The sequence below is a fragment of the Cupressus sempervirens genome, chromosome 1, assembly GCF_028749045.1.
Source record: "Cupressus sempervirens isolate cs-2001-9-10 chromosome 1, ASM2874904v1, whole genome shotgun sequence".
Lineage (NCBI taxonomy): Eukaryota > Viridiplantae > Streptophyta > Pinopsida > Cupressales > Cupressaceae > Cupressus > Cupressus sempervirens.
In genome coordinates this window covers 812,330,589-812,358,022 of record NC_143118.1, presented here as the reverse complement: position 1 = coordinate 812,358,022, position 27,434 = coordinate 812,330,589, and the positions used below count along the sequence as shown (strand labels likewise).

The 27,434-nt window shown below is 37.7% G+C and overlaps 1 pseudogene; it reads right to left on the bottom strand.

The window, feature by feature from the left end:
• The window catches only part of LOC149580355 (putative wall-associated receptor kinase-like 16), a 124,574-nt pseudogene extending 98,667 nt beyond the window's left edge, over positions 1–25,907 (bottom strand).
• Between the last annotated feature and the right edge of the window lie 1,527 nt (positions 25,908–27,434).

Sequence of the window (27,434 nt, the reverse complement as noted above, 5' to 3'; positions counted from 1 at the left end):
CTTTATGAAAGATTATGTGGATGATATCCTTGTCAAATCCCATACTCAAGAAGAACTTCTCCCCATCTTGGTCAAGATATTTAACCACCTAGAAGCATTCAAAGTTAGGCTTAATTCAAAGAAATGCGCTTTTGGCATCAAATCAGGCAAGCTTCTAGGATATATTGTCTCATCCAAAGGGATAGAAGTTGATCCTAAAAAGGTAAAAGCCATCATCAACATGCAACCTCCAAAGAACCTGAGTTAGTTACGCTCTCTTCAAGGCAAACTTCAATCAATCTATCATTTCATTTCTTAATTAGCAGAAAAGTGTGTGCCTTTCACCCATTTACTACACAAGGACATAAATTTTAAATGGGATGACCAGTGTCACAAGGCTTTTTATTTACTCAAAACCTACTTGATGAATCTGTCCATGTTGGTACCTCCAGTGTCACACAAACCATTTTTGTTAAACATTTCCCTAAGAAAATGACCAAGGAAAAGAAAGGGTCATTTATTACATCAGTCACACCCTAGTCAACTACGAGCTTAATTACTTCTTTATTGAGAAGGCTTGTTTAGCTGTAGTTTTTTCTTCCCAAAAGCTACACCATTATCTTCTGACACTTAAGGTCAAGCTCATCTCCAAGATTGATCCCCTCAAATATCTTCTCAACAAAACAACATTAACACACAGATTAGCCAAGTGGGTGATGATCCTAAGTGAGTTTGACATTGAGTATGTTGATAGGAAAGCAATAAAAGGATAGGTCATTGCCAATCAACTGGAAAATGCACCTATAAAGAGCTCAAATACTATCTTAGCTGATTTTCTAGATATGCACATTCTTCAGACAGAGCCAATAACTTGGAAGTTCTATGTTGATGGTTCTTACACACACCATGGTTCAGGCACCAATATTTTGTTCATCACGCCACTGGGTGTTACCATCCCCAAATCTTTTAAACTACTTTTCCCCTGCACCAAAAACATGGCAAAGTATGAAGCTTTGGTTTTAGGCCTCAAACTAGCTTTAGAATGGAAACTAATAGTGCTAGATGTGTACAAAGACTCCCAATTGATCATCAATCAAGTCACTAACACATATCAAACCAAGGATGAAAATTTATTTCCTTCCAAACATATGGTTGACAAACCTAAGGCGTGTTTTTTTCACATTACTTTTGAACAAATCCTTAGAGACAAGAACAAAGCAATAGCTGCCATGGCCACCTTGGCCTCCTTACTCTAGTTTCTGGAGCAACATGAGCGGTATGAGTTTTTGGTAGAAAAGGTGGTTCAACTCGCTTTTACTCAACATGATTCCCTTATCATTTTCTATTTAGACACTCTTGATCCCCTATGGTATAATCCCATCATCACTTACCTCTATGATAACACCATCCCCTCTGACCTCTCACGCAACCAAAGACGTAATTTCATTTGACAAACCTCACACTACACTTTGGTGGTTGATACGTTGTATAAGAAGGGTCTTGATGGTACTTTGTTAAGATGTCTTGAAAATGATGAGTCTAGAGTTGCTTTTTAGGAAGTCCATGCGAGGATTTGTGGGTCACACTCTAGTGGGTTTACACTATTAAAGAAGATTCTTAAGATGGGTTATTTTTGGCCAACCATGGAAAAGGATTCTATCGACTATGTTAAGACTTGCAAAAAATGTCAAATCCATGGTAACCTTGTTCATGCACTAGCCCAAGAGCTCAACCCTTTGGCCACACCATGTCCTTTTTATCAGGGGGGCTTTGATTTGATTGGAGCCATCCACCCACCTTCCTCCAAATCACTACCACAGAATACTTCACCAAGTGGGTTAAAGCGGTGCCACTTGCCGACTCTACAGGAAAACAAATTTCTTCCTTCATTTTAAACCATATCATTTATCGGTTTGGCATACCTCATGTCATTCTCACGGACAACACCTTGTACTTTAAAAATCAAATAATTGATGAATTATATGAATTGTTTTCACATTATATCCAACCCTCATCAATTTATTATCCCTAAGGCAATGGCCAAGCATAGGCCACCAACAAAACCACTATCAACATTCTCAAAAGAACTGTCAATGATATCGGTAGAGATTGGAATTTACAACTGAATCCCACCCTCTGGGCCTATAGGACGAGTGTTAGGACACCTACAGGCACAACACCCTTCTCCTTGGTTTATGGTTGTGAAGCTATTCTTCCTTTAGAGGTTGAGATCCCACCCTTAAGAGTTACTCTTCGTGACATCTTATCCAATGAGGATTACAGAGTGGCCCGTCTAGAGCAACTAGAATTATTAGAAGAACATCAACGTGCAACACATGAACACCTCAAAGTGTATCAGAATAGGTTATCAAAACATTACAACAAAAATATCAAACCCCATGTTTTTTAGATTGGTGACCTAGTGCTCCAAGAAAACCCTAATAACCAAGCTGCTAGGGAAAAGAAAGAAAAGCGGGAGGGCAATTGGATCGGTCCTTACATTATCACAAAGTCTTTCGGGATTGGTACTTACAAACCTTCAGATTGTGATGGCACAAACCTAGTAGAGCCCATCAATAGCATCCATCTCAAAAGGTTTCATGTCTGAGAGCTTTGAGAAACACCTCATTACCAAAAATACACCAAAAAAAAAAAAAACACAAAAAAAAAAAAATAAATAATGGTACAAAAGAAGTAAGAAATGCCACCTTTGGTTTGAAAAGGAATGAGAGATAGCAACTTTGGACATCCTTAAACAACACAAGTCCTTCAATGTCAAAAGACAATCAAGACAACACTCAAGCAACTTCTTCAGAGACAAATTTTGCTTGTTTGAGGCTTACCTAGCATAATTGAGTCAATTTCACACATACCCAATTGAGAAACACTTGTGCGTTACAGTTCAGAGGTTCTTTAACATCCAGCGCAGTTCACAGCAACAAAGACAATCAATAGCACAACAACAAAGGGGAGAACAACAAATCAGGAGAAACATGGAGTCAAATTATGTATTGAGATACCATAGACATGAATTTTAGGAAAATCAATGCACATCTCAGCTATCTGCCACAACTAATAATCCCCAATGTCCATTTTAGCCTTCATTCAAATCCATTTGACATCCCAAATTTCCTCTTTGCCTCCCACGTCTCACATATAGCTATCCAAGCCCACTTTTGGCCCCTTTTGGTCTCCTTGATTCTTTAGGTGCCTCCACACGGTCTCAATTATCCCCGTATTCCAACAAATCTCACTCACATCCTCATTCCACTCTCGCCAAAATTCCAAAATTGTCAAAAATTATCAAAAAATTTCAAACATTGTCAAAAATTACCAAATTTTTTTTAAATGGTCAAAAATTACAAAAAAAATTTAAACATTTTCAAAAATTACTAAAAAAATTCAAAAATGGTAAAAAATTACCAAAAAAATTCAAAAATTGTCAAACATTATAAAAAACATTCAAACATCGTCAAAAATTACCAAAAAATTTTAAAATTATTAAAAATTATCAAAAACATTCAAACACTATAAAAAAATACCAAAAAAATTCAAAAATTGTCGAAAATTACCAAAAAAATTTAAAAATTGTCAAAAATTATCAAAACAATTCAAAGATTGTCAAAATTTGCCAAAAACATTCAAAAGGAGGTCATATTTGAATAACTCAGCCGAAATATCCAAAAAATTAACATCCCAAAGTTCTTGTCAAACGTGGCTCACTTCAACTCAAAACAAACTATGCATAAGTTATTGATGTATTTTTCAAACCGATGATCTATAGATTTCATGTTGGATTGGTGTTCGTCTATAACTGTTGCTCATTCGGGGCAGGTTCATGTATTGTTGTGGTTTCACAACGCACGCCCCATTCCCTACTAGGAAAGGGGACCCCCTACATTTTTTCGGATCCCTAGATTCATAATTCAAGATCTAAAAAATTCAAAGAATCGAAAGAGTAAAAACTTGAAAATCGAAAAAACCCAAAAATTCAAAAGATAAAAAAAGTCATAAAAAATATAAAAATCACAAAAAAAAATGCACTGCGCGTGCTTCATAAAGTGTTGTGCGTGCTTCACAAGTGTCACGCGTGCTTCGCCAGATGCCCACTTGTGCGTACCATGCATCCCGCATCGTGCGCACCTCTCAGACACATGAACTTTTGCAAAAAGAAATAGTGCATCAGGCGCACCTATTAGGTGCGCCAAGTGTGCTAATTTTTTTTTTTTTTTTTTTTTGTGCTTTCTAAGGTTCAAATTAAGGTTTTGTTTGGTATTTTCAAGTAACTAGTTTTTAGGGTTTTTGTTTTGGTGTCATTAGGGTGTGTCTTAATTAAGTAATTTTCAACTCTACAGACTAATATTTGCTTCTTTGTGTAGGTAAAAAAGGCATCCTCAACTTGTTGGGGTCATAACTTTTGACCTAGAGCTCGGAATGCAGAACCGTTTACACTGCTAGAAAGAAGAATTGAAGATCTAATTTCAATCCCTAAAATAGTGAGTCTTTGGCTGCCCAATTTTAGGGACCAACGAAGATTTTGACTTGAAATTTTGAGCAGAAGATCTCCAAAAAAGCCATTAAAAAATGCCTAGAAAAAACTTGAGAAAAAATATGAAAAAGTTTCAAACATTTGATCATTTTGGATAATTTGGATCACTTGGTTTCTCGCTGGGAAGGATAGGGCAATTGCAGAGAAGACAAAGGTCAAAGATACATAGGTTGGACACATGAAGTGGAACAGGTTCCTCATCTTATGCAGCTATTAATGACAAGATTCAATGCAGGTGCCTTGGGATTTTAAATTTAAAGAAGCAGAAGGAGTTCAAGTTTATGAAAGTGATTGGCCATAAAGAGGGTATAAATTATCAAAAAGGGGCAAAGAATGTATACAAAAATGATCTAAAATCCCATTTGAGCAAAACCTAGAAACCATTTTCAAAATTGAGAACTTTGATTTTTTTTTTGGCGAATTGAGCTTCCAAGGTGCGAAGGTCCGCAACTCCGCAACTTCGCAATTCAAAGGTGCGTCGATAGTTAACTGCTTATTCCAAGAATAGCACTTTCCATGCATCAAGAATGCATTCTAATGACAATTTAACTTTGACACACGCCTAGTGAAGGACCAGCTTCTATTTTTTGGCACCTCCAAATGTTCCTACTTTGACTGAAGGCTTCCTCCTACTTTCTCTCTCATGTTTTCTTTGTTTTTGACATGTAAAGGGCTCATGCATCCAATTAATGAATAAAATATGGATGGAATCCCTCTAAGCACCAAATTAATTGTTAGTCTGTATATATTTAGTTTGTTTTAATGTTTTAAAAGCATTTTATTGCATGAAGAATATCTCTCACTCTCAACACAAATTGAGGAGACGATTTCTTATAAATACCCCATTGTAATATGTAACAAGGGCTGCCATTATTATGCAATAAAATTATGTTTTTGGTGCTCTTATTTGGAGTGTAGTGATTCTTTCCTAAATGTGTCATATTTTTGTGAATTTTATTCATGAGATTGTGATTGAGCCAAAGGTTTATTGCATTGTTTCTAGTTGTGTGATCTTTTAGTTTTGGTGTTTGCTACAGATTTCCAAATTTCGCTGACATAATGAGCTTGAGAAGAGATCACAAATTATGCCTGCATAGCCTTTTGTCTCACATGAGCTCACTTTCTGTGGCCTTGCGATTTGATGAAAAGTTAAATATCATACGATTGTTAAAGTTTCTCATCGACGATTGCATCAGTGGATTCTAGGAGCGTTGCTCCTGTTTTCATTATTTTCCTACCAATTTCTTCGAAAGTTTAACTTGTAGCATGTTGTTTTTTGTAGTTTATGTCCATTTAGGATTTTCAATTTCACGTTATTTCGATTTAATGTTATTTTCTTTCAGTTTCATTATTTTCTTTGCTAACCCCTTGTTAGAATAGGAACTCATTTTAGTTGCATTGTTAAAATTGCATTCATTGAAAAAATAGAAAATACAAAAATATTGTTCTTTTGTGTGTTATTTTGAGATAGTGAATAGATTTTACTTCATTCCAAGATCATAATAGAACCAACAAAGGCCTCCTCATGAACAATCACATTTATCTTCAATTGAGTGGATTTTGGTACGTTGCAAGACAAATACTAAACCTTGGAGTTGATCCCAAAAAGATTAGTTTTTCAAGAGAGAAATTACACAATGGATCCCTGCCATTGACCTTGTGCAAAATGATCGCCCAATAGAAATGGCGCTAGAAGCAGGGCCATTTAGACTCCCGAAAAGGAAAGAAATTTGTCAAAGTTTCATAATTTTTACACTTCTACAAAATATACGCTTCACACAAGTTCAGAATTTTTTTTGAGTTTTTGTGAAATTCAGGTCCCTAGCTTTGCAGGTCTGTAGCTACACAGGTCCACAGCTACGCAGGTTCGCAAAACTCTGTGGTGTGCAAAATTCAAAAAAATGAGAAAGTGTACTTCTGTAGAGGTGCACCTTTTCTAGAATTGATGTAAATTGAAGGGTTTTGATCCACAATCCCCATTTTAGCGAGCATTAAGATCTTCACCAAGTGCACACGAGTTTCTTGAGCTTACCCACTTCCGCAAACCACGAAGTGATAAAGGGATACCAAGTATTCCACCCGTTCACATTACACATTCCAACATCATCATTCGCTTTATATTATACTTCACACATTTTCATCATTATGCACCATGTCTTTCTTCAATGCCCAAAGTTCACCTTTGAACCTAACTAGACCATTACATGAATTGCCCAAAAATCCTGAAATTTTTTTGCCCACGATTCATCTATGGAGAATCATGAACAACAGAAGATCATATTAAAATTTTCAAGGAGATTTTTAATCGAAACCAGATTTAGCATATGGATGTGGTATGCCACTTTTTTCCTTGCAGTTTAGGGGAAATGGCATTCAATTGGTACCTTAATTTGCCACCAGCATCAATAAGGGATTGGAACTCTTTTGAGAGTAAGTTTCTAGAACAATTCAAGATCTATATTGATCTAGCTATCCTACATCATTAGTTCATCTCAATTAAGAGGGATCCTCACGATTGTATTTCACAGTTTAATCATCGCTTCTATAGGATGTATCAAAGAATGGAATTTCCTTACATTATACCACAAGAGGCTGCCATCCAGGTCTATTTTGGAACAATGGATTCATTAACTTCTATTTTTCTAAGAAGGCTCCCACCTAGAGACATTGATACCATTGAAAAGGTCTTCAAAGAGGTTGTTACATTCACGAATCAAGTTACTACGGCTCCAATGCCAACAATTACATATTCAGGATATGAGTCTCAAAAGACTGCTTTCTTTGAGAAGAAGGCAACTGCATCCGCTGAAGCAGAAAACAATATGGCTAGAGAGATTAAGGCCATGAAGGAGACGATGTCTCTTTTATCCAGTGAACTTGTGAGAATAAAGTTGAATTCCTCAAGAAACCAAGGCAATCATCCAAGACAACTTTATGCCTAGAATTATTATTCTCAAAATCAGAGCGGAAATTTTGGCCTTTACAATAATATCAACAATGAGAATAATGGTATTAGAGGTATGAGACTAAGTGAAAATGGATATGGGTACAATGATGTTTCAGATCAGCCTCCCCAAATCATGGAGAAACAACCTTTGTAGTTTAGTGCAATGATGTTTAAATCATATGATAAATCTACAGAAGGACTAAATGATGAAGATGGTCAAGAGAAGTTTGTGTTCCCATTCAATGAAGAAATTCTTCCAAGTGTTGATGTCTCTATAAGTGTGGATATGCCAAGAAATTTTGAGGCTGTGGAAAATTTTGAAGTTCCAAAACTCCACGAAGTTGCAAAAGGTGATGAAAATGTAGAGGATCTAGAGGTTGGTGAGATTTTTGAATCAGAAAGTCATCAAGGAGAAGATATCAATTCTTCCTATTGTGATATTGATTCCCTATTGAACAATGATAAGATACCTCTGTCAAAACAAGATTTGTCATTAGAAGAGATGGATAGAGTGCTCAATTTGGTCTCAAGCTTGACTGAGGAAATGTCTATTTGTGAGTATTCTACACATATATCAAACCATGCAATAACCAAGTCATGGAGAATCCATCCATTTGGGTTCCATTCAAAAGGAAGTTGTCCTAATAATCTGGATCACTTGGTTTCTCGCTAGGAAGGATAGGGCAATTGGAGAGAAAACAAAGGTCGAAGATACAAAGGTTGAACACATGAAGCAGAACAGGTTCCTCATCTTATGCAGCTATTAATGACAAGATTCAACGTAGGTGCCTTGGGATTTTAGATTGAAGAAGCAGAAGGAGTTCAAGTTTATGAAAGTGATTGGCCATAAAGAGGGTATAAATCATCAAAAGGGGGCAAAGAATGTACACAAAAAGTGATTTAAAACCCCATTTGAGCAAAACCTAGAAACCATTTTCAAATTTGAGAACTTTGATTTTTCTTGGTGAATTGAGCTTCCGAGGTGTGCAGGTCTACAGCTTTGTAGGTGCGCAACTCCGCAATTCAGAGGTGTGCTGACAGTTAACTACTTGTTCCAAGAATAATGCTTTTCATGCATCGAGAACACATTATGACGGTAGTTTAACTTTGAGACATGCTTAGTGAAGGACCAACATCTATTTTTGACACCTCCAAATGGTCCTATTTTGACTAAAGGCTTCCTCTTACTTTCTCTCTCATGTTTTCTTTATTTTTGACATGTAAAGGGCTTATGCATCCAATTAATGAATAAAATATGGATGGAATCCCTCTAAGCACCAGATTAATTGGTAGTCTGTATATATTTAGTTTTCTTTAATGTTTTAAAAGAATTTTATTGCATGAAGAATATCTCTCACTCTCAACACAAATTGAGGAGACGATTTCTCATAAATACCCCATTGTAATATGTAACAAAGGTCGCCGTTATTATGCAATAAAATTATGCTTTTGGTGCTTACATTTGGAGAGTAGTGATTCTTGCCTGAATGTGTCATATTTTTGTGAATGTTAATCATGAGATTGTGATTGAGCCAAAGGTTTATTACGTTGTTTTTGGTTGTGTGATCTTTTAGTTCTGGTGTTTGCTACAGATTTACGAATTTCGCTAATGTAACAAGCTTGAGAAGAGATCACAAATTATGCCTGCATAGCCTTTTGTCTCGCATGAGCACACTTTTCGTGGCCTTGCGATTTGATGAAAGGTGAAATATCATGTGATTGTTAAAGTTTCTCACCGACGATTGCATTAGTGGATTCTAGGAAGTGCTACTCCTATTTTCATTGGTTTTCTATCGATTTTTTCAAAATTTTAACTCGCAGCATGTTGTTTTCTGTAGTTTATGTCTGCTTAAGATTTTCAATTTCACGTTATTTCAATTTTATGTTATTTGCTTTCAATTTTGATATTTTCTTTGCTAACCCCTTGTTAGAATAAGAACTCATTTTAGTTGCATTGTTAGAATTGCATTCATTGAAAAAATAGAAAATACAAAAACATTGTTCTTTTGTGTGTTATTTTGAGACAGCGAATGGATTTTACTTCATTATGAGATCATAATAGAACCAGCAAAAGCCTCCGCATGAACAATCACATTTATCTTCAATTGAGTTGATTTTGGTACATCGCAAGACAAATACTAAACTTTGGAGTTGATGCCAAAAAGATGAGCTTTTCAAGAGAGGAATTACGCAGTGGATTCCTGCCATTGAACTCGTGCAAAATGACCGCCCAACATGTACCTCAACTGGTCTTATATGAAATCAATGGTGAGGCCCACTATATTGAAAACTACTTAAATATTTTATGGTTCCATCACCTCTGGCAAAACAATAAGAGTGCTTCAATGATATTAAGAAGTAGCGTAATTATGTCCTAAAACATCTCGCTAGGGTTTGGAAAATCTGGCACAATGCAAATAGCATAAGAGGCACCGTCAGAGTTCTCTCTTCTTTCCTCTCATCAAGAACAAAACTTCCTAATGAAATATTAATCTTGTTTATATTGCAGTGGCCACGGTTGTTCTAAACCCCTTCAACAAATATATCAATGTTATCTCGGAAGCCCATATATCCTTTGGCCTCTTTCATCATCACCTAATAGGGGGCACAAAATAAGTAAGCCTAAGTTTGAGAGATTACCATCCCCCTCTCCTTTTTTTTTTGACCCAAACACCTTTTTCAGGCCCCTCAAGCGCCTTTTTAGGCCCAAACACCTTTTTTACGTCCCTCAAGCACCTTTTTAGGCCCAAACACCTTTTTTAGGGCCCTCAAGCACCTTTTTCAAGACCTTATTTTTCCTTTTTAAAGGCCTAAGTGTCCTTTTTGGGCCCCCAAAATGCCTTTTTAGGCCAAAGCACCTTTTTCAAGGCCCTATTCTGCCTTTTTCAAGGCCTAGATGTCCTTTTTGGGCCCCCAAATGCCTTTATATGTCAAAACACCTTTTCCAAAGCCCTGTAGTGCCCTTTTAAGCCCTCAAAAGGCCCTAACGCCTTTTCATAGGCCTCATGAGCATCTGTTTCGACACACACCTAGAGAAAAATCCCAACTTTGGTCTTATAATTATCAATACAGGCTATTAATATACATATAATTATGTATTAAATGTCACAACTCTCCAAATGTTACACAAATTTGTACTCATCTTTCATTGAGAGCCCACCTAGACATTTAGTTCCCTGCATACCAGTAAAGGTTTTCCTTACTCTACAGATCATACTATTCCCACTTTTACAGAGATTGAAACCTTTCCAATATTTGTCAAAAATATAAAAACATTCAAATATATATCAAAAATCCCAAAAAAATTCACATATTCTTCAAAACACTAAAAACATCCAAATACGTTCCAAAAATACCAAGAACAAACATGCCAATACATTACAATCAACATCAATTGTCTTGTTTCTTGCCACAACAACAAACACAACTTTTATTCTACTATGATAACAATGACTAAATTACACTCAAATTGCATCTGGCAGATTATTTATTCTAGTCTCCCTGGGGGAGGTGGCAAGATAGGGTGTCCAATCAATGGTGTTTCTTCTGATCCAACTCCAAATGAAGAAGCCCTTGGCGTCAGTCCTCTATGTACCCACACCATGTCCATGGGAATCGAAAACCTACCACTGCGTAATTACACATTCAATAGTTGTGTAAATTCCCTATCCATAAATTGCGTCTCTCACCGGTCCTCATTTGGGAATGCCTGATGATAACGTCCCATATAATAAGCGACTTCTTGGTGTACCTTCACCATTCGGTGCATTTCCATTAACACATTCTCCACCATCTTGTTTACTCTCGATGTAGTGATCTCTCATTAGGCCACATCTCGCTCCTACTGCATTTGATCAGTCGCCATTTGTCATTCGCCAATGCCCCACGTCTGCTTTTGCCTTGCCCAACCATTGTTGCAACTATCTCACCTTTGCCTCACTCAATGTTAACCACTCATGCAGCTTCAATGACAAGGAGTTTGATTTTGCAATCACCTCCCTAAATGACTCGGGCTATGACTACAGTAATACCATCTCAAATTGCGCACTCTTTAAACCCACTTGTGCTATCTTTAGAGATTCATACAACCTCTGAGCCCATGACCACTCTGCCCACATCCCCACATCATTTCCCTCCACTCACGATTACTCCACACACAGTTCCTCTTCTAATGATTAAACCCATGCCTGCTCCATATCCACCACCGCTTGGAGCCGTCTTGCCTCCATTTGTGCTCAATCTTCCCACACCTTCTCCATCAATCCCAATAAAAATGTGACTTCTTGTTCTGCATTCTCAACTCAGACTCTCTTTGTGGCCAACATTCTTTGTAATTCTTCCACATCACTTGATGCTTGATTTCCACTACCTACCTCTAGCCATGGCTCCTCCACATTTACACTGCTTGCTTCCCCCTCTGTTGACCCTTGTCCCAGAATCTCAAGGCTAATGAACCAATATGCTCCACTCATCACCTCACCCACACTAATGTCTCCCACATCCCTTGAAGCTTTTTTGCATACTTTTCAAGAGATTTTATCTCCCCCGCCTCCTTCTCCACTTTGGACATACTCTTCGTCATCGCAGGTAGACTATTGTCTACCTGCATCATCGGCTCATCATCATCCAATACCACCTACAATGCCTATTGCACTACAACCCCTAACAACATCATTAACACTGACAAGGGTGTTTCTTCTGCCCTGATCCCCACATCTTCGGGCTATTTTGGCCTTCATCCTAGGAATTAACACTTGAAGTTCATACTGATACACTAGCTCCTTAGAGGTTCATAGAATTGTAAGGAAACTCAAGTGCGGAAACAACTTCCTACACTAATCTCATAAGGAAAGTATGATGCAAATCCTATTAAAATCTTCTACACTTATAGATTCAATATCATGCAAACAACAATATTGCAGCCAACCATGCATACAAAAAATAGACAGAGAAAAAAAACACATAACACAAAGATTTGCCGGTGGGGAAAAACCTTTTGGTAAAACAACCCCACCCCTCTAGAACCTGCACAATGTATTATCTTCAACAAAAGGTTACAATACACTTGTAGTGCAAGCTCAACAGCGACAACAGAAGACTCCAATAGCAACTCACAGTACCAACAATACACTCTCACGCATCACTTCTCTTCATAACCCTAAAAATGCTTATAACATGTGCTTCACTTTAGGGCTACTCCCAAAGATAAACTGTATTAGGGTTTTACCATTCTTCGAGAAAATAGGAACCCTAAAAAAATTTTCACCCCACTATTGGGGTAGAATGTACAGTACTCAAATATCTTAGTTGCCACATGTCTTCACCTGTCATTGAATCTTCCTAACATAGGTCCTACGTGTCATAGGAATCCGTCATAACCGTTTGAGTCATGATCTCCTTACACACAATTCAAGATGTCGACACATCAACATTATTTGCAAGAAATACATTTTACAAAACAAATAATAATGAATAGCAATTATCCAAGGTTGAGACACCTTATTCCTAACAAGAACATGCTTCACTCTTTGCCCTTGCTTAATCCACCTTCCTTGAATAGCATCATCCTCCTGCTATGACTGATTTGGTGAGCCTAACATGCTTTCACTTACATGCTTCCTCAAACTTCTCAATAAACCTGATAGCCATGTTCTACTCTTCACCTTACTTGGTTTCATCCCCATGATATTCACCTATTTATAGACATCACTTGTCCAAGACTCGTTCTTTACTGGTCTTGCCACATATCTGCCCTCTGCATCTTGCCACACTGGTACCAAGTATACTTGACCCTCAGCTTAGACACTCAGACACCCTAATTCCTATCGATGCACATTGCTAGATAGAATCCATTGCAAAAGTGCCACCGACACATCTCACACTTTTTTATCCAACCTGTACAACAGTTCCTTCCAAGAAGAATTGAACAAACTTAATACTATTACACACAACTGTCAGTACGTGTGGTCTGCAAATAATGAGTTTTTCTACTGTTATGTACTTCTAGTACCTCGATGATGTGTTTGACTAGAGGTACTGGATGAAGTCATGATATTTGATTTAACTTTGGTTTTTCATTGTTTAACTCCAATAATCCTCTAATTTCACACATTATTGGTGTCCACTTGTAAGCGCCTCCTCTCGTTTGGAAGGCCATGTGTACCTCGACCAATTTTGTATGATATCTTAGGTGAGGTCTTTCATCTAACATGTGGTTGTTTGCACGCCTATTCTTATTCTTCTGTGGTTATAACTATTTTTTTCCAGTAATTGTCATCTTTTTCATGTGCATTGTTCATGTTTGCTAGTACTTCTTGGTGTGACATAGTATTGATATCACCATAGTTGAGCTAGTGGTGGTTATGTTCAGTCACTTTTTATTAAATACTTTATGATGACAGTTCATTTGAATCTCTTTATAAAAAAGTGACAATTAGTTGCATTCATTTAGTTTGCATTTTCATCTTGGGTTCCTTGAAAACAAGTAGTTGGCACATAAATCAGGATTACGTAAGAAAGCCTTCACAACATCATTCAACAAATTCAAGACTGGTTATCCAATAATAGACAACAACATCAACATCAAGGCGAGTTTTTAACACTCAACTATTATGGACTTTGTCTCCTCACAACATCACCACCATGCATCGCACTTTATTGTCTCGTATTTTCATTCCACTTATGGCATTATGTGGCTTTTGAATCTCAAACAATTCTAGTCACTATTTCCTTTTATCAAATTTCATTCCTCATTACACTGCATCATTCATTGCATTACGTGGCTTTCGAATCTCAAACAATTTCATTTGATCACATGTCAATTCATCCCCTTTTCTTTCATTCATCATAATTCACTACATCCCATTTCATTACATCCAATTTCATTTCATTGCATACCACAGTGCATTTCATTTCGTTATATTTCATTTCCCCTATTTCATTACATTCATGCCATTACATTACAATTTTTTTGTCCATCACATTACATCTAATTCATGTATTTCATCTATTCATTTCGTAGCTTTTGAATCTCAAAGGTTGAGTCCCATCCCATGTGTTTTCCTCTCGAGCACCTTCATTTCCTTCCATTTTTCACTTTCATTCACTCAATTTCATATCACATTCCTATTTCATTACATTCCCATTCCATTTTATCATATTTCATTTCATTTTATCATATTCCATTCCATCACCTTTCCATTACATTTCATTTTATTACATTACATCTTATCACATTCTCGTTTCATTTCATTTCATTACATTTTTGCTCACCACCAATTTCATTATATCTCATTTCATTACATTTTATCACATTTACATTACATTATCATTGCATGTCATTGCATCATGTTTTATCACATTTCTCATTTTATTCTACTTTGTCACATCACATCTTATTCATCACATTTCTTTCATTACATTTTCATTTATCACCATCCATTTTCTCGCATCACATCACATCAAATCTCATTTCATTACATATCACACTTCATTGCATTACATTACATCGCATTACATTAAATTTCATTCCATTACATCAAATCTCATTTCATTAGACCACATATCATATTTCATCTCATTACATTATATTATTTTCTTTCACATTTTCGTCCCATTTCATTACATTTCTGTTTACTTACAATTTCATTTCATTTCCTTACATTTGTAAATTTCATTTCATTACATTTCGTATTATTATCTCACATTTCATTCCTTTCATTCCATTTTACCTAAATTCATTCCATTCTATCACATGACGTTATCACAAAATTCATTTCATTACATTTCATTTATCACAATTCATTTCATTGCATTACATTACATTAAATTTCATTTTACTACAACATATTGTAGACACCTAAAAACCTTTAGAAAATAAAGTATTTTTATTTTTTGAAAAATTCCTGATGACATCATCATTTATTAATTAATTAATTATTTTATTTATTTATTTATTTTTATGCCATTAAATCCCTTTATCTTAATTAAAAATATTTAATTAAGGAATCCCTCCCAAAAATATTTAAATCTTATTTAAACATTATTTCTTTATTTATTTATTATTTAATTAATAAATTGACCAAAAAACCCAAAATAAATAAAAAATTTATTTTTTACCCAAAACTTGGCCAATTTCCTTAAGACCACTAACCTCTTCCAAAATCTTCTAATCCTTCTTTAATTTTGAATAAAGGCTAATTCCATCATTTCCTACCCCTAATCCCAACTCAAAATATTTAATTAAGATTAAATATTAATCCTCATGTTTATTAAAAAAAGTTTTAATAAATATCTCCTCAACCCAAACCCTTGAAATAAATAAAATTTTATTTATTTCCTAAAAATCTAATTTATCCTCATCCTAAGAAGTTCTAGACTCTTCTAGAAAGTCTTCATCCTCATCCTAGGAAGTTCTAGACTATTCTAGAAAGTCTTTATCCTCATCCAAAGTCTAGACTCTTCTAGAAGATGTCTTTAAACCTAATCCTAATCCCCTCCTAACCTTGTCACATTCCCTAAACATGGGTTAAAACTTACTAACCCAAGCCAAAGTTAACAAATATCTCCTCCTTCACCCACCCTCATTAAATGCCATCCACTTGCCTATCCCTAAGCTAATCCTAAACCATCCTAATCCATCCTCTAATCATTTGCACAATCCTAAGCAAGCTTAAAACCTTCCTAATCAAGCCCAAGTCGAAATTCCTCTCATCTCCCTCAAAATATCCCAACCATAAAACTTTATGAAGCCCACTAGGCCATAAATGACTCTTCCAAAGCCCTTTCATTGCTCTTACAAACCATTATGAGGGTCTTTATGAAGATTTTATCCCTTGAGCCTCCTTTGTTGACTCATCCTTCCCCTTTTCTCCATCCTCTCACCCTGTGACATGTGTCACTCGCTGATTGGCTGTAAGGAAGCACAATCCATGTGCTCTCCTCTCATGCAATCTGAGCCCTCCATGAGCTTTTTCCCATCCTTGCATCTTAGCCCTCAAACCCTCAAGCCTCTTGCCTATAAATTGGATCCTTCCCCTTTGCAAAACAACACAATCCATGAAGTAAAGTCATAATGCCATTTTAAGAAGCCATTTTACATCAAAACCATACACTCACACCCAAATTCCAACTCCATTTGAAGCCCTTTTTGAAGCATAAGCTTGAGCATACATCCTATCTATTTAGACAAAGCTACTCAACAAGAGAGCTTCTCATTGAGAGAGCCCATTAATGGCTCATATTCTCAATTGAGAGCTCATCTTAGTCTATCTTGAAGTTTATGAATTTTGTTTAGTTTGTAGAAGCTTTATTTAAATTTGGTTTCTATTAGCATACTAACATTGCTCATATACATTTTGGCACGCCCGGTGGGACCCCGCATGGGTCATCTTCATTAGCTTTTTTAGTCAAGTTTTGTATGTCATTTGCTAATTTTGGCTAATTTTGCTTGTTTTTGTGATTGGTAGGATTGTATAAATTGGTTTTGTAGAACCACATGAGCATGAAGAAGACAAAGGAACTCATAGTCTATCTCATAGTATTTGCAGATTTTTCAAGCTTATAGGTGGACAAAGCACTTGGAATTCTTCTTCCTCTTCTTATCTATATTCTTCTTACTCTATCTACTTCTTCTTCTTCTTCTTGTGGGAGATCTTGGCCATTTTTTTTTAAAGAAGCAAAATCATACACACTTCTTTTTAGTGCTTAAAATGAACCCCCAAATCATACTTAAATCCATTAAAAAATTAAAAATTTGCAAAAAAGAAAAAATCTTTTAACAAGTGAAACTAAACCAATCCAATCATTTGCATCCTTGCAACATCAAGGTTTTAGATGCATTCATGCAAAGTTAGGAACACTTCATTTTTGGGAATTTAAAAAGAACTTCAAGTTTCCATTTCAAAAGGTTCAGAATCAACACTAAGTGCACACTAAAATCTAAATCAAACTCAAAGCATCAATCAAGGATAAAATGAACCTCATTTGGAAATATTTTAAAATTCTTTTAAAAATCTCATGAAAACTAAGATTCCTAAATGGTTGCCAAAAATTGTCCTAAAAGCTTTTTTATTTGTTCCAAACAAATGTCTTGTTGCAAAATCTTGAATGTTTCTTAAGTTTTTCATGCATCAAAACAATCTAGGAATATCATTTTTGGGCTTAAAATATGCAAACTAGAACACAAAATCTTGAATGAAAACCAAAGTCCAAAGAGTCATTTTCACTTTTGAGTCCAAAAAATTCTTGAATGATCTAAGGTTAAAACAAAGCACTTCAAAGTTCTTAAAACAACACACAAAATCTCAATCTTGAATGCTCAAAGGAAAAAACTTGAATGTTTAATCACTTGTCTTTGAATGCATGTTGCTAAACACACTCTTGAATGCCATGGATTAAAATCCAATTTTTCTTGAATGCATGATTAAAACAACAAATCTAATCTTGAATGCCAAGGATCAATTAACCATTGCAATATCAAACACTTCATTTGGAGCTTCTAAATTTGAACAAACATGCAATTTAGGTAAAGTTTGATTTTTGGACATTTAAGAAACTTTGTTAAGTTAAATACAAATTTGCAAAAATCAATTTGAGTAGTTCCTTGGACTCACCTCTTTTTTAATCACCCATCAATTCAACCATTGGTTGCAATCTCAGCGCCATTTATGGGGATGGGTCTACTTGAAAAAGGTGTTAAATGTTCCACAATCTAACTCACTCACTTGGTCTTTGAACGTTTGCTTTAACTTTATCAAAAAATTTAAATGACCAAAAATTTAGATTAAATCGATCACACTTCAAGTTTGGGCACTAAAATTGAACAACTATTGACGTGGAGGGCCTCCGAGCACGCGCTTGGCAATCGATTTTCTCACATCTTTGTTTTGGGCTTAAAACAAACTCACACTCAATCTTGAATGCCTAACAATCAATGAACATTGCATGGTTTGGACACATTTTCAATGACGCTCGCATTTCTTATGTTGATGATCTCTCGACTTTCATTATGCTGACGATGCTATCAAATTGGAATGAACATTGTATGCCATAATCACAAGTGTCTTCAATCATAGCTTACAAAAACTAAATCATCAAGTGGAATAAACGTGTGTCTTTTAAAGCCCAAGATCATGTATGTGGTCTTGTTTTACACTTTTTAGGAGGCCTGCTTGGGGATTTCATCACCCTTTGGGACGAACTCAACTCCAGCGTTCCGACGGAGTATAAAAATTGGGAGGTGAATCCAAAGACACCTCTCTTGGAATCAAGATTTTGTCACTTGGGCTAAGCCTCAAGGAACTTTATACCCTTGAGAAGTGGAAGAGGAGAAGTGGGTTACCGCTCCTCTCGGCTGTGTGACATCTTTTTGGTTTCATCTACAGATTTGGGCCTCACGTACCTTGTGTATATCGAGGACTCCCTAGCTATAACAAATTTCATCCTTGTAGAAAGCTTCCTAGAATGTTGGTGTGTTTGATGTGCTTGCTCCAAAATTTTGTTTACTTGTCTGTTCATAGCTTTTGAATGAATGTTTGCCAACTTTGGTCAAAATCCCAAAAAAGTAGAAATCTCCCAACTCAAGGGCATACTTAGCGCAGTCACTGCCTCATCAGAAAATCATCCAAGCTCCCCCGCTGCAACCAAATCTATCTAGTTCCTTGCTTTAGAACAATCCCAAATCCAAAGTCTCTCCAAATCATCCCCCCAGCCATTTAGCAACCCAATCCAAAATCACACCCAAGCCTTTAGAGAGTTGTTGTCATTCTGCTAGAATTTTCTATCCAATCAATCCGACCAATCCACTAGCCTCACCAAAGTTATCCCTTTGACAGAGCTTTGTCTAGGGTAATCTAGCTTTGTCACTTGTTATCCCTCATCACCTTGAGCTAAAGGTTGGGATCCACAAATGGTCAATCTCGTGTCATGCCCATAGGATCATTAGTCTATCCTTAAGTTGATACAATCTCCACCAATCCAGTGCATAGGAAAGCAAAACTCTCACTTTTTGACAGCATGCCCTTGAAGTCTTCCATCCATAGGAAAGCCAAAAATCTCCAGCCAATCCTCCTTAGGTTTGTCATACAGCTTTGACTCTCCCTAGGAAATCCTTCATCAGCCAATCCAAAATTTGTGCTTAATCCAAATCCAACCATGAGCTCCTGTGTTCATCCATATGCAAGACCCCATCCCCATTCGACTCATCATCAAAACATGAAATCCCAAACCTATCATGATGTGTTCGGTCATATTTTCCTTGCTCCCGCCACCTCCTATTCCAATGATGATGAAAATCTTGTTGACTATGACGGGTATATTGAAAGCCTTAGAAACATTCCCCCAAGCATCCCAAAAAATCCATGCATTCTTCCAAACTATCTAGTCATGCCATCTGATATCCCAGCTTCTCCTCCATCACCCAATCAACCAAGCTTCCAATCTTCCACCCCCATCACACTAGCTATTCCTGTCAATCCACCTCCACCTCTGACACACAAGTCTCCAAGGAATCTCCTAGAGGAAATACAAAAAAAGTTGCCTCCAGCAGTCGATAAGCCATGTCATCTAATCCAACCATGTGAAGTAGTCAGTAATGAAGCTTCCCCATCTATAATATCACCTCCATCTCCCATAGCTATCATCCCCATACCATCCATCAAATTGCTTAAAATCCTTCCACTTCCCGCAAGCATCAAAATCCCACCATCTGTCAAAACCCTCCAAATCCTATCCACGTCACCTCCAAGCATTTCCCAAATCTCCCATAATGACCCTTATGCAACCATCTTCTACTCACCCATCTCCACTACTGAATCTCCCATCTATCCATCTGCTGCCTTTGAAGAGTCCATCCCTTCACCTCCTATCGCACCATCCACTCCAAACCAATCCTATCAAGATCCTACCCAAAAGCATGTTGACATCCCCCAAAGCATAAACGAAGATATCATTGTACCATGTCTTCCATCCATAGTGCAGTCAATATCCCCTCCATCTCCAAAACCTCAAGCCATACCTCCTCTACTGCAGGATATCTTTTCATCCCATCAGCTAAATCAAGATCCTATCCTAGCATCTCCTCCACTCCATGCTTCCATCTTACCACCTATCCAAGCTATTTCACCATCTATAATAAACCCTCTTGGTTCACTTACATTCATCCATAGTGGCCTCCTCTCAGCAGAAGAATTAAGAATAGTATCTCCCTATTGCACTACATCTGATAAAGCACTTCCACCATTTTCTGCAAGCAAAAAGTATCCTCAACTAGTTCAAATGCTCAATCGATGGCATTATCAAGGTCAAGGTTTAGGACCACAAGAGAAAGGAATCAAAAAGCCTATTATTGCACAAAAAAATCTAGGATTTCATGGTCTTGGATATGTATCCAAAGGCTCACCATCTAAAGGTGTTGGTACACCACACCCCCAAACCAAGCCTATCTCCAAACCCCCCATGCCAGCCTCCCATCACTCCTTCAAGAAATCTTATGTCATCCCCCCTCCACCATCTTTGCAACCTAAAACAACCTACCATATCCCCCCTTCATCCGCTAAATCCATTTTGGGTCCCTATGTCCCAAAATCTACCATTCTCCATCCTCCTATCAGCCATCATTCAAATCCTATTCCCTCCATTCCTATGCAAGATCAGCAAAGGCACATATCGAGGCACATCATCCATCATCATCCCCCTACACACTCTCCCATATCCTCTCCATCTCACAAAGCTTCTCCTAACCATCTTCCCAAAGCTTACCACAGCAATGTAAATGCCAACTTCAAAATGCATAAAGCTAAAAATCCACATCCTAGGCAATCATATGTCTATTCTAAAAGACATACTCCAAAAAGGAAAAATCCAATCAAAGAATGCAAAATAATGCAAACGCCTATGAAAAGAAAATCCAAAGCCATGTGGATCCCAAAGAAAAAAGTTGAAACCCAATGCATAATAGCATCCACCATTGCTAATCCCCCATCCAGTGACTCATGTCCCCCATCTCCTAACTCCATCTTGGGTGCCTATATCCCCAAGCGCACTTCCAAAAATCCTCCATCAAGCCCTCGTCTACCATCTATTCCCCATATGCTCTTTTCACACCCGTCCCAACATGTGCCAATGTTGCTCTTGCAAGCATCCCCATCTCATGCTCCTTTCCAACCTTTTCATCCCTCTATCTCCTACCATCAATCCCATCTAATCCAATCTATTGCATAAATCACACATCCAGTGTACCAACAGCTAGCAACAAAATTGGACATTCCAACAGCCAGTGAAAAATCCCAAAAAAGCCAAAATAGCTGAAGAAAGCCAAAATCATTCCAGCCAAGTCCAAAGTCAAAAAGTCAAAAAAAATATAAAAGAAAAATAAAGCGTCCACTGGTGAAAACTTGGCAATTCAAGCACCTTGGACAAGTACCATGATGAAAACTTGGCAAACAAGTGTCATGCATAATCCTGCCATCCCCAGCTTAGCCTATCACCCTCATGCTTTTGGTCATCTCTTGACATCCAACTCCATCTTCCAATCTATCCACCTATCCTCCACCCTCCATCTTCCATCTCACACCATCCACTTATCTCCTGTAGCTTCAGCCAACCATCCCAGCTATCATCCATCTCCCTAGCCCCTTCAACTTTTTCCATCCTAGCTTCAATCCTATCACATCCATCATAAGACTTCCTTCCGCATGTTATCTTCTAATTGGGGGCACTATATTCGTTGGAGATCTTGTCTTGTCCATCCTCCCTTGTCATTGGTATCTAGCTCTAGGCTATCCTCATGCAAACCCAATGTCATCTCTTTATATCCATCATAATCCTAGCTATCTACCATCCTATCCAGCCATCTCATCCTACTCCTCTAGCTATCTTTGGTCACAAAATCTCTCATCATCATTGGATGCATCTTGCCAAATCCATATCTTTCGCTATCACCCCACCCTTAGCTTTCACATCTTGCACAACATCGAACCATCCCGCTATCCTATCATCTTGAGCTTTTGCCTGCTTGTAACTATCTTGGTTATCTTTAGCTTGTAAATATCTTGGTCCGTCAGCTTGTACATCCTTTTTAGCTTAGTACCATTGTATCTATCTAGTTTTTGTGTCAGATCATCCTTGCTCAACATCTTGCACACATCGCACAACCCTTCGTTAGCTATCCCAATGCACCCTTTAGCTAGATCTCCTATCACCAAAGTGTTATCCTTCTTAGTTCAGCTTGCCAGACGCATCACTCATCTAGATCCACCAGCTTAGGTGCTCTCCGATAGATCCTTGCAGGATATAGCTTTCCTCATGTCCGATCTTGGTCCATTAGTACCTCGTCCTACCCATCTCATTGGCAAACGGTTCTCTTTTGGATTTTCGCTTCCTTTTGATTTGGAATCTTCCCTTTTGGGTCTTGAAGTATCTTTTCCAAGCAATCTTTTTGTTCCCTCCTCAAGGTTTCCATGATCTTCCATATCATGGTATGCTGCAAATGGGGCACTCTGAGCGTACGGTTCTAATCAAGTCTTTCATTTGTTTCTTTTTTTTTGCTTGTGGGTTACCCAGTATCGGTTCCACGTTGTTTCCTTCGAGTTTCATGTGTGATGCTGGGGCAATCCTTGTGTGTTTGTTTTGAGTCAGTTTGTCAGTCCTTTGGGACGGTTGGTGACACGGCCTTGATGTTCTTGGTAACCTTGGAAATTAACCAACAGTCCTATAGCAAATCTAGTGCTCAACTACCTGGTGGTACTTCTCTTTGAAGTATCCCCTTGCTCAAAAAAAAGCTTCAATGGTTTCCCTTCATCTCCATTATCCCCCATCCATATCCAGCATCCGTCTCTCCTACCCCAGCTTATGCATCAGTATCTCTTTGAATCACTCCTCACCTTTAGCTTTAGGGATCCACAATCCTAGTTTTAGCGATCCACCAATCCAAATCAATCCACCAAGCCTCATCTTTCGAGATCCACAATCCTAGTCCTAGGGATCTCCGAAACCCATCTTCCGCCAATCTGACTCTTTGAAATCTTGTTGCATCAGCTTTATAGTCCCCTCATCCATCTCCCCATCCTAGATTCCTTTTATAGCGCTCCGCTCCTTCATCCTCTGCAATCCCTGAGATCTTAAGCTTGCTTCCTCTTGTGCCTCTGATTCTCCCTTTATCATTCTCCCATAGTGAGAGTTTGAGCTAACTAAACCTCTTCTCTTAAGCCAATCTGAGTCTTCTTGCTCATCTCAGATTCTTGTACTTTTGAAGAAGTCGTCAAGCCTCGCTTTCTCTCCCCGCCGCCTTCTTAAGGGGGCATCTTGCAGTCCATTCTCTCCTCTTCTGCTCTAGCCTTAGGCATCTTATTTTCTTATCTTTGATGCTATGCCACTTGCAGCATCACATCAAAGAGGGGCAAAATGTAGACACCTAAAAACCTTTAGAAAATAAAGTATTTTTATTTTTTGAAAAAATCCTAATGACATCATCATTTATTAATTAATTAATTATTTAATTATTTATTTATTTTTATGCCATTAAATCCCTTTATCTTAATTAAAAATATTTAATTAAGGAATCCCTCCCAAAAATGTTCAAAGCTTATTTAAACATTATTTCTTTATTTATTAATTATTTAATTAATAAATTGACCAAAAAACCCAAAATAAATAAATAAATTATTTTTTGCCCAAAACTTGGCCAATTTCCTTAAGACCACTAACCTCTTCCAAAATCTTCTAATCCTTCTTTAATTTTGAATAAAGGCTAATTCCATCATTTCCTACCCCTAATCCCAACTCAAAATATTTAATTAAGATTAAATATTAATCCTCGTGTTTATTAAAAAAGTTTTAATAAATATCTCCTCAACCCAAACCCTTGAAATAAATAAAACTTTATTTATTTCCTAAAAATCTAATTTATCCTCATCCTAAGAAGTTCTAGACTCTTCTAGAAAGTCTTCATCCTCATCCTAGGAAGTTCTAGACTATTCTAGAAAGTCTTTATCCTCATCCAAAGTCTAGACTCTTCTAGAAGATGTCTTTAAACCTAATCCTAATCCCCTCCTAACCTTGTCACATTCCCTAAACATGGGTTAAAACTTACTAACCCAAGCCAAAGTTAACAAATATCTCCTCCTTCACCCACCCTCATTAAATGCCATCCACTTGCCTATCCCTAAGCTAATCCTAAACCATCCTAATCCATCCTCTAATCAAATTGAGAGCTCATCTTAGTCTATCTTGAAGTTTATGAATTTAGTTTAGTTTGTAGAAGCTTTATTTAAATTTGGTTTCTATTAGCATACTAACATTGCTCATATACACATATTACATCTCATTTCATCACATTTCAATACATCACATCTCTTTTCAAAATTCATTTCATTTCATTACACCATGTTACATTACACCAAATGTCATTCCATTTCATATATTATATCACATGGCATTTCATCAAATTTCATTTCACCAAATTTCATTACATTGCATTTGCACCTATTTCATTGCATTCATACTATCACATCACATTTTCATTCATTACAATTCATTTTTTTACCATTTCATTCCATTATTCATTATACACATATCATGCTACACACACACACACACACACACACACACACACACACACACACACACACACACACACATCAATATCTACTCCTACCATATCCATCAAATCAAACCATCACATGCATACATAAGTCCATGATATAACAAATATACACGTTTGAATATCAATAAGCTCAGATATCTCATAAAGCAAAATATCAAACAATATATCAAAAGAATCAAATCAACATGAATATAAGATGGACTAAATCAACAAGGAACATCCAAATGATCACATGACCTGAACATCAAACAGTCACAATGTCTATCCACATGAACATCACAAGATCACCAAGTACATCAGTATGAATATCAACTAGATAACAATACATAATGATGAGTAAAGTCATAACAAATAATATACAATCATCCATGTGTAGGTGGCTAACCTGAAGGTCCTTGCTCACTGGGGGCACTCTTATCCTCTCATGGCCCCTGTTCGGTTGCATCTATCATTGTTGCGACATGTCTAACTATGGTTGTCTGACTAGTCAAAACCCCATCTATCCTTGGTGGCGGTGGTGGCCTCAGTGTCATCGATGTTATGAATGCTTGTAGCGCACTCGTCAACTTACCCATCCAAGTCTCCATGGCACTCATCCGAGCCTCTAAATCAATGAATCCTCCTAGCCTCTCTGGTGGTGGTTGCATATCTAGCGGTACCTACTACTGCCCCTGTGGCTGTACATCTTGTGGATCCCTGATCGAAACTTGTACCTATGGCCTTTGTTGCCAGATAAACTTTATATCATCGGGCAACCTGGTCCTCACCTACTCTGCCCTACCCTGTCCAACACCTTTGTCCCGCTGACCCGCTCCCACACCACCACCCATCCCTACTCTCACCCTCGCACCTCTACAGCCCCAGATCCCTCCAACCCTCCCTGCACCGACATCCCCCGGTGTCTACCTTGGACCTCATGCCACACCCCTCTGTGGTAGTACCATGGCTACTCGACCTCGCCCTCCATATCTCCCTCATGCTCTAACCACACCTCTTGCTCTTGCTCTCACTCTCACTCTAACCCATATCTCCCTCTACCTCTCCTCAAACCACATGCATCATCCCCATCCTCTCCCCCACTCGACGACTCGTCAATCCTAAGAATAGACTATGTTGGATCCGTGTATCTTGGAAAGGGATGCTCTCAAAACCATCGTGCATAGTCCCCCTCCATCCCTACATCTACCTCTCCATCTCACAATGCCCATGGCTGTGGCATATCTATCATATGTAGAAAGGCCCCTAAGAAAGCCTCATACTCCAAGGTTGACCCCCACATTGTCCTCTCTAACTAAACCCGAGGATAATGTGCTGACCCTTGTGGCATGTCCTACTGCCACCCAAACTGTCTCACAACCCGCCTAAAACAAAATTGCTCTAACACTGCAAGCACTCAATCAAGCAAATATCTCAAACCAAAAAATTATATCATCTCATCATCATCCTCAGCCCATGGCTCTGTAAACTTGTATGGTCTCCATACAACCTCATCAATTTCATCCAATATCCACCACCAATACTTTGTCTTGCCCAAATGGGGCTGCATGATCACACTAGAGTAAGTATATATGTAGGGCATACCCTGCAGATGCTATCGCACACATATCAAACGAGTAATGGGTAGATGCTCCCATGTCCATAGCTGTAACAAAATCACCCCTGTTGATAGCAACAAGGCTCCAAAATATACAACTTGATGCAAGTCATGGTATAAGTGGGCCAATATGCAATTGCCCCATGCAAATCTTTGTGGCTAATCAATCATATCTTGTATCAACTAGCCCCACCCAACTAGACATCCTTGCCCTCGTCGATTTGGCAACAAAAACCCTCCTATCAATCCAGCCAACACTGCCCATAATGGCTCATACTTCAGCATTTGGAACCATGATACACTATCATCCCCAATGTTGTCATCTCCAAAAAAATCCCTAAAGGTAGTGTCATATGTACTCTAATCATAGTACACTAAATATCCCACTATTGGGATCTGCAACAATCAATACACATCCCCTGGCATCACAATCATCTCACCCATAAGCAAATGAAAGGTGTTGTGGTTTGAGTGCCATTGCTTGGCCACAGCTGTTAATAACCCTCTATTCACTCAAAACTAGGGCATCTATAGTAAATAAGTGAACCCACATTTGTTTATCACCTAGGGATCTATAACTAACAATTTTCTTATCGCCTCTAGGGGCCATGGATACAGTCCTTGTACCATGAGCTTTCACCCACGTACCTATTTTTCATCAAACAAACATACAATGTCAGTTTTCATTCCAAGTGATAATCATACATCAATCTACTATCTATATCTCGCTACTTAACTGCTGGTTCTATCTTGGACCTGTTAC